Below are 9,752 nucleotides of genomic sequence, written 5' to 3' on the forward strand. Positions count from 1 at the left end.
TTATGCATTTATATTGTTACGAACAAATCTAAATTAACATATATAAAATATATACAGTATATATGTTTTTGCTGAGATTTGACGATTTTGCATCGTGATTACGTAATGACGTCATCACGCAATGTCATCACAACATCATTTAGCAACTTTTAAGATACATTATGTGTAATGTATGCAAAGTTGTTATTCATTAATGTCAATTGAATTTTTTGCAATAAAAATTTTTTTTTGCAACTTTTAGCAACAAATCAACCTTCCTTTAGCAACTTCCCCTGAAAATTAGTTGGCAGCACTGCTCTGTGCTGTGAGGTGAATGTTGGAATCATAAACAACGGCACAATATTGTCTCTCAGGTAAGAAATAAAACACAAGCACAGTGCCAATATCAAACAGTATCACAATCACGCCACTAAATACAGTTAAAAAGGCCAAGTTTGCATGTTTTGTGGAAATTTCTGCGTTTTACAAACAGACAAACACACTTGCAGTACACACCGGATCCAGTACGTATTCAGACCAGATGGTGGATCAGCATCGTGATTACGTAATGACGTCATCACGCAATGTCATCACAACATCATTTAGCAACTTTTAAGATACATTATGTGTAATGTATGCAAAGTTGTTATTCATTAATGTCAATTGAATTTTTTGCAATAAAAATTTTTTTTTGCAACTTTTAGCAACAAATCAACCTTCCTTTAGCAACTTCCCCTGAAAATTAGTTGGCAGCACTGCTCTGTGCTGTGAGGTGAATGTTGGAATCATAAACAACGGCACAATATTGTCTCTCAGGTAAGAAATAAAACACAAGCACAGTGCCAATATCAAACAGTATCACAATCACGCCACTAAATACAGTTAAAAAGGCCAAGTTTGCATGTTTTGTAGAAATTTCTGCGTTTTACAAACAGACAAACACACTTGCAGTACACACCGGATCCAGTACGTATTCAGACCAGATGGTGGATCAGCACCTAGAAAGGACCTCCACAGCCCTGAAAGACAGCGGAGACCAGGACAACTAGATGAGCCCCAGATACAGATCCCCTGTAAAGACCTTGTCTCAGACGGCCACCGGGACAAGACCACAGGAACCAGATGAGTCCTCTGCACAATCTGACTTTGCTGCAGCCTGGAATTGTACTGCTGGTTCGTCTGGTCAGAGGAGAACTGGCCCCCCGACTGAGCCTGGTTTCTCCCAAGGTTTTTTCTCCATTCTGTCACCGATGGAGTTTTGGTTCCTTGCCGCTGTCGCCTCTGGCTTGCTTAGTTGGGGGCACTTCATCAATTCCATTGATTGCAAAGATATTATTTAAACTGAGCTGGATGTTGACATCACTGAATTCAATGATGAACTGTCTTTAACTGAAAAATTAGTGTTTACTATTGTCATTTTGCATTATTGACACTATTTTCCTAATTAATGCTGTTCAGTTGCTTTGTCACAATCTGTATTGTTAAAAGCGCTATATAAATAAAGGTGACTTGACTTGCGAAAAGGTTCAGAGGCGTCAGACAGTACATGGTAATTACATGAATATAATTATATTTAATATTAGCATATTCATGAGATGGCTTAAATGCATGATGAAATTAGCATAACGTGTCTACATGTTCAAAACCTGTGCATTTCATGGTAGAAAAACATGTTTAAAACGTTTTACATTTGATCATTTAGACGCTTTTATCCATTTAAGCGACTTGAGAGTAAAGAAACAATCAAAACAACAAGAGAGCAACAATATATACTTGTTTTATTCGTAAAATACCAAATCTGTTGGCATCTCATTTGGAATATGTATCTTTCTGTGAGTGATAACTCAAACGAGTCGGCGAATCGTTTGTATTGAACCGGTTCTTTAAAACGAAGCATCCGAGCGAATCGATTTGTTCAAATGAATCTGCATGGCTCCTCCTCCAAACTTCGGAGGAGGAGAAAGACATGCAAATATATTTAGGGCAGGTGTTGAATTAGGGTAAAATGTTTTGCTAAAGGGTCACTGTGTTGGATTGTTTGCTGTAATCGATTCTTGATCAGTTCATGAATGTGCTCTAATATGAATATGTTGAAAACAGCGTCCTCTTTTGTAAGAGAAGATCAAATGCGCCCTTTGGTGATTTTCACCCCCTTATTTAAATCCAACCTCCGTGTTTGTGTTCCTGCCTTTAGAAACAAATCATTTCCATGTGAAATCACGCTATAGTGTCTCTTACCGTAATAATGCTGCTGTGCTCTGTACGGTATAGCTGCTGATTGCTGGAAAACACTTTGTTTGGCATGAACAGTAAAGGATGTTAGTGTTTCGTAGGTACTTACTAATGTCATTGAAAATTCTTTAAATATATTCCAGTGAAACACAATAGCGCTGATTTTTTATTGTAAGGTTGGTTGGCGTATTTTTCCTTTCAACTTCAGCCTAGCTGATAAAAATGTGTTGTAAGAATGTTTTGGTAATGTTCCCTTAAAGGAACACTCCACTATTTTTGAAAATAGGCTCATTTTCCATCTCCTCTAGAGTTAAACAGTTGAGTATTAATTTTTTTAGAGAATTTATGTTGAAATACATATATATATATATTAAAATGTTTAATAAGTCATTCAAATTAATGAAACACTTTTAAATAGACTGCAGCAATAATATTTTGTCACATTAATTTTGTTTAGTTCAAGACAAAAAAACAACAACGTGATTCTCAGTTTATCCAGAATTGTGCACCTCTAGTGTCCAGTTTTTGAATGTTGAAAAAACGTTTTTCTTGGTTATAATTATGTTAAAGGAGTCATATGATGCGATTTCAATTGTTCCTTTCTCTTTGGAGTGTTACAAGCTCTTGGTGCATAAAGAAGATCTGTAAAGTTGCAAAGACTAAAGTCTCAAATCCAAAGAGATATTCTTTATTAAAGGTAAGAGTTAACCACGCCCTCCTAAAACGGCTCGTTCTAACACGCCCCCACATATCTACATCACTATGTGGGAAGATTTGCATAACGCCGCCCAAATGTTCACGCAAAGAAAGTGTAACTTTTATTCTCGCTGTAGTATTGTTGTTGCCGCCGCCATGTCGTGAAGACACTGTGTGTTTCGTTGTGAAAGTGAAACTACTTTGTTTGGTCTTCCAAAAGAGGACGATATCTGCTTCGTCATGCCTGGAGCTGATCCGTGCTGGTCGCTGAGGAAATACTTCAACTTAGTGCTGTGGATCGCTGGATCGGCTTTCACCGTGGATGAAGCGGAGTCCAGCCCGGGGTCGTCACATGTGGTTGCCGCAAGCCCGCCGGCCGCTCCTTCATCGAATCCGCCGGCCGCCGCTTACTCAGGGCCCCCGTGTGTGACGCTGTGTTTCATTGTGAAAGCGAAATCAGTGGTTAAGTTGTATTTACAACACTGTTCCAGAACACTTCAACCCAAATATTCAGATGTGTGCAGCACATTTTATGGAGGACTGTTTCCTGATCCTGGGAGAGTAGACTACAATGCCGGCTGTTCTGACTCACAGACTGTAAGTACGTTGTTTATATATAAAGAATTTGCCACTGATGATTCAAACGCGAGTTTTGAGCAGTTTAGAGTAGCATTTGTTGTTCGTCGTTTCTCCGATCACAAATGCAGACATGGTTTTATGTTTACGCGGCGCGATGCAACGCGTAAAAAGACAGTATAAGTCATTATAATCCGTAATTATGTCCCCACTGGATGCAACAAATGCCTCGTTTATAATGGGTTTTCATGTTTTTGTCTCTGGTCGCTCCGGCCGGACAGGGCATCACAGTATGGTGAGGGGCGTAACATTTCCGTCACACGCTTGAGGAATTCGGCCAATCACAACGCACTGGATAGCTGGCCAATCACAGCACACCTCGCTTTTCAGACCGATGAGCTTTGTAAAAATCGACACGTTTCAGAAAGGCGGGGCATAGAGGAGAAACAGTAATGTACAGTATGTGGAAAATAATGTGTTTTTTTTTACCTTAAACCGCATAAACACATTTCATTACACCAAATACAACAAATAATGTTATTTTTAGCAGCATCATATGTCCCCTTTAAGTTAACATTCCATTTTTATCATTTTGCAAACATTATGGAAAAGTCATTTTTGAATGTTACCTAAATGTTCTGAAACAAGTAGTTACATTTAAAAAATGTTACACGAATGTTCCGTGAATGATTTATATATAAATAACTTTTTTATGCTAATGTTTAGAGAACTTTATTAAAGATCAGATAACTTTGAACGAACATTCTATTAATGTTACTGGATGAATGTTTGTATAACTTTGAAAGAGAATTAACCAAAGTTCTGAGAACTTTCCTTATTAGTTGGGAGGAACGTGTACGAGAAAGACAAAACTTGTAGGCTCACTTTGAATGCAGACTGCTGAATGTTTACATTTGATATTAATATTTGACTTTGTTTATGGGTCTGGAGAGAGCGGCAGTGAAGAGAGATTCATTCCTGTTTATTAAAGGTAAAGTGTGCCATTTCTGTGGCAGAAGCGCCATCAAATGTAATGGCAAAAAGAACTAGATTTGACTTTTTCTGAAGAAATTCACTGCCATGATTCTAGTTTGAGGTGTTTATCAAGATGTCGCTCTGTAGTTTCTGGGATATTTGGGGTCAGCAGAACAAGTTACATGCCTATGTTAATATTCAGGATTGAGTAAATAAATAATAAATTGAATAAAACCAAATATATCTTATTCAACTTTTCTTAAAACTCTTTCTAATTTTGCTTTGCATTTTGGAAATAATATGCATTACAAACAGCATATTGACTTGAAGTCAGGATGGGAGAAAGTATTCACCTTTAAGGGCTACAGTTTAATTTTTCATTTTGACTTTTAATGACAGCCATCGGCAAGAGAGGTTAAATATCCGGCCCCCAAAATCAACTCCATATCACCTCTGAGTAGAGAAACACTCGAGTACAGACGGAGGAGCGACTCCCACACCGACACTCCACGTCCAAGGCCACTGAAAGCTTTTCAATCGCTCTTAAAATACTGCAGAAGGCCACTCGCTCTTCATTAATTGCCTGTTGTTTTAAATCCGTTGCTGTTGTCTTGGCAGCGGCAGGACAGAGAGTACGATTCTTACTGAGGACGGAGATATAGCTCTGGGGAAGATGAATAATACTATAACACTCGTTTAGAGACACGGCCAAATGAAAACAAACGCAGCAAAACACTGAAGGACAGAAAGGAGAGTTACTTACTTTTTTTTTTTTTTTAAGATTGTGGTGTTCACTAAGCCATGCATCACTGTTCTATTAAAGTTATTAATATGAACACTGCACACTTCAAAAATGATATTTTTACTCAGTATTTTTGTCTTGTTTTTCAGTAAAATATCTAAGCATTCTTAAATCAAGATACATTTACTTGAGAAGATATGAAATGTTGTTTTCAGACAAAATTGTCAAAATTAAGTGACTTCATGCTTAAAACAAGAACAAATATCTGCCAATGGGTTCAGAAAAATCAACTTATTTTCTAAAATGTATATTTACTATACCAATGTCAGCTTTTTTAGTCTTGTTTTACGTATAAAGTTGTTTAATTTTGTTTGAGGTTTTAATTTAACTTGATTTATTATATTTTTGTATTAAATTTATGTTTATATTTATTTATTTGGATTTTCGTTATTTATTTATTTCTTTGTTTTAGGAAACAACTTACTATCTTAAGTCATTTTAAGTCATTTTACTTAAGCATCTTAAGTAAGTGTATCTTGATTTAAAAATATGTCGATATTTGTATTGGAAAACAAAACGAAAATACTGAGTAAGAAATCATTTTTTGCATTGTAAGTGTTAAACCTGGGGATCAAAGATCTATTTATAACTTTGCAAATGCTTTTAATTTGGTAGTGTTGTATAACACTAAAACGCATATTCCTGTGTGCAAATTGCATGTTTATGTTTCGATGTTTCTGAATATGAGGAATAAACTGTACAGTGCATGAGGTGCAGCTGACCTTGAATTATACAATGAAAAGCCGTTCTCCTCAAATACAGCAGGATGATGAAGTCTGTGCATTATGCATACAATGTGTTTTATCATATCTCTCAATGCCATGCCATAAAGCTATACTTAAACGTCCACTTTCAATATTAGCAGAATGACGAGCCCCATGCAAATCTGTTATTATAGTAAATTTAATTCCACCATTAAGCTTTTCGAAAACCCTTTTAATCATCCATTATTCATCAGTATTGTCACTTTCGCTCTTTTTGCTCCACTTTAAAAGGTCATCATGCGGAATGAGTTAAGAAACGACTGCGTTCGCAGCTGCATGTCAACCATTAGCTCGCTAAACATTTGCATATTCTGTTCAGTCACTATTCCATATCAAAACAACAATGAGGTAGGCAACGTGATTAAACATAATTAAGACTTCATTAGGGGTCCTTTGTAAACACTTTCCTCCATAAGTCACTAACTTGCTGGTATTGCTAATGTGCTTTTGAATAAGTCTTACAGGCCCTGACTGCTTTTACCAACCAATTTAATTATTCAAAGAGCGCTCGGCATGTACATTTTAATGTCACAATGAACACAAAGTATTAGATGGCATGCAGCAAAAATGGCTCATTCCAAAGTGATGCTGAAGCATGAGATTTTCAAACACCAGAGGAATTTGCTAGTATGCCATTTGGTATTTAACTGTGGCACCCAAAATGTGTTTACTGCTCATCTGATGCATATTGCACACAAAAATGGAAAGAACTTGTGAAAATAAGCAAGTTTCAAACCATTTTTTCTATAATATTTTCCGTAAGTCAGTCATTAGTCAGCCAGGTCACAAACTGAGGCTTGATTTTATGTTTTATGAGAAACAACTGATTGAATTTGTCAAAGTTTACCATGTTAGTGGAGGTTTTGTTTGAGACACTTCGAAAACCAGATATCCAGAAGAACTGCATCCACCTTATTTTTCAATGCAGAAGTATTTCAAGACTTTGGATTCATTAGCAATCATAGGTTAAAAACCTGCTGTAAATGATCAAATGATTTGCACTACAAGCCAGTGTGTTTATGATTACGCTAATAAATAAAACTAATGTGATAACAAATGCTAGTTTGCATCGAGCAGCATAACAGACTGTTTTTGTATGTTAAAAATAAGGTGGATTTTCTGCTTTGCTTTATAGTTAGTGAATTAACCAAGGACAGACAGAAGTTCTGATCACAAACCGTACACACATTGTTACTGATTTCTCATGCATTATTTCTGTACTCAGAGATATATTTTGAATATATACTTTATATATTGTGAGTATTTTCTACATTGTGTATGAACTATTTCAGATTTACCCACCCCTAAACGGTACATACAAACAATTTTGCATGTCATTTAGAGTCGTTTTTTGATCAGAATACACTACAACGTGAACAATTTAAGCAGCACATTGAATGTAGATTGCTTTTATGCTTTACAAAGAGGCTGTTATTGAAGGATGCCGCAGTTTGAAACCACAGTATACTGAACCGACAGCAAACCTGCAAAGAAAACAGGGCATTTATATAAAAGTCTTAAAGGGTTAGTTCACCCAAAAATGAAAATTGAACTCATATGTCATGCTCCCATGCTGCTTCTGTGTACAACTGTTGGCGCAAGCTAGATTAAAGTGATTATTATGTTTTGAATATGGATATTTTTCTTACAAAAACATATCGATTCGCTACAGGAGGCCTTTGTTCACCCCCCGGAGCCGTGTGAGACACTTTTTTTATGGATGGGCGCTATTTATTTAACTTCTTTTGGACTGATGCGTGCAACACCCGCTGAGTGGCATTAAACAGCTTGAAAGATCAAAGACAATTTTTAATATAACTCCGACTGGATTCGTCTGAAAGAAGAAAGTCATATACACCTAAGAGGACTTGAGGGTGAGTAATTTGTGGGCTAATTTTAATTTTTGGGTGAACTAACCCTTTAAGGGTCCTTCAGGAAACGTTCACTGACTTTAAATTATATGATAAAAACGTATGAAATAAGTCCCCTTTAACATAGTCATGCAAGACCTACAGATCCCCAGCATTATGAAACCGCAGCTTCTCTCTCACACCATCATATTCTCTATCTCTCTCGCTCTTACTCACTCTCACCTGGGGATCCCCCCACTCTCATTTCTCACCAAACATCAACTTTCTGAATGTCTCTACCACTTTTTCTCTCTTTAAAATAGACTATCTTGCTCTCGAGTCTCTTGGAAATGTCATGGGGTTGTGGAAAAATGTATTCTTCCTTCACACGTATGGCGCTGATGGACGGTCCAAGCGCTCATATATCTCTCTGTTCTCTATAAATGAAACTAACCTTTACATAAGGCATCGTAGTTGATGGCTCGGCGACAACACAAAGGTTTTTCATGAACTATGCAGATTTACAGACTCTTAACAAAAAGTACATTTTTACATTTGTGAAAAAAATGACCACTTTGATGTGGTTGGCAGTTGCTAGGGTATTTCTACAAAGTTTCTAGCCTAGTGGCTAGGAGGGTTGCTAGAGTGCTGTGTGGGGTTGCTAGAACATTTCTGCAAAGTTTCTAAGGTGTTCTAGTTGCTAGTAGGGTTGTGATGGTGAGGAAATTTTCCCACCGGTTAATCGACGTTGGGGTGGGGGTGTTAGTTTGTTTGAGTTTCCCTCTTTTCTTCGCTTTCAAATGGCTTGTAAAAGTGCCGTGCACATTTTACTTTCACTTTCAAATTAGCGTCAATTCGGCATTGATTCAATTCAAGCAACAACAACGTCAAACTCAGAACTTTTATTAACAAAACGAATAAAAATACACCATATATGTCTAATAAAATGTCAAATTACTTAAGCTACACAAAGTTTAAATAGGTATATAAAACTCAAAATCAGCAAACACTGTGGAACCAAATAAATAAGAAACTTAGAACATTTATTAGCAAAACGAATTAGAAAGCTTGGAGGCATGGCATATACACATTGATGTTGATGTTGGTGGAACCAAATAAAAAAGAAGCAAATGTTTAAAAAAAACTTCCAGTCAATAAGCTTTTCAAAATCTAAAATATTGCCAAACAGGCGCCTTTGCATTTCCTTTCTAAACAATCGTCTGGCATCGTCTTGTTTTTCTCACCTCACTCTTGTCAGTCAGCTCGACTCACTCTCCTCACGTCGTTTGCACACAGTTCGGCACGCTGCATAGAGCATTTAGTTTTTAAGTGTCTGTCCTCTAACTGAACTAGCCTAAATTATTTTTGTTACTATAAAAAAATAAAAAAAGACTGTGGGGGGCGGTGCCGCGGTAGGCAAATGACGTAACTGGTGTTGCGACTTAACACCGGTATAACCAAAAACACTGTCTATCGCAGCAAGCCTAGTTGCTAGGGTGCTGTGTGTGGTTACTAGGGCATTTCTACAAATTGTCTAAGGTGTTATAGTTGCTAGGGTGCTGTGGGTGGTTGCTAGGGCATTTCTACAAAGTTTCTAAGGTGTTCTAGTTGCTAGGGTGCTGTGGGCGTTTGCTATGGCATTTCTACAAAGTTTCTAAGATGTTCTTATTGTTGGGTTGCTGATAGGGCATTTCTACAAAGTTTCTAAGGTGTTCTAGTTGCTAGGGTGCTGTGGGCGTTTGCTATGGCATTTCTACAAAGTTTCTAAGATGTTCTTATTGTTGGGTTGCTGATAGGGCATTTCTACAAAGTTTCTAAGGTGTTCTAGTTGCTAGGGTGCTGTGGGTGGTTGCTAGGGCATTTCTACAAAGTTTCTAA

Source organism: Sinocyclocheilus grahami, unplaced genomic scaffold, assembly GCF_001515645.1.
Source record: "Sinocyclocheilus grahami isolate Dianchi unplaced genomic scaffold, SAMN03320097.WGS_v1.1 scaffold485.1, whole genome shotgun sequence".
Classification (NCBI taxonomy): Eukaryota; Metazoa; Chordata; class Actinopteri; order Cypriniformes; family Cyprinidae; genus Sinocyclocheilus; species Sinocyclocheilus grahami.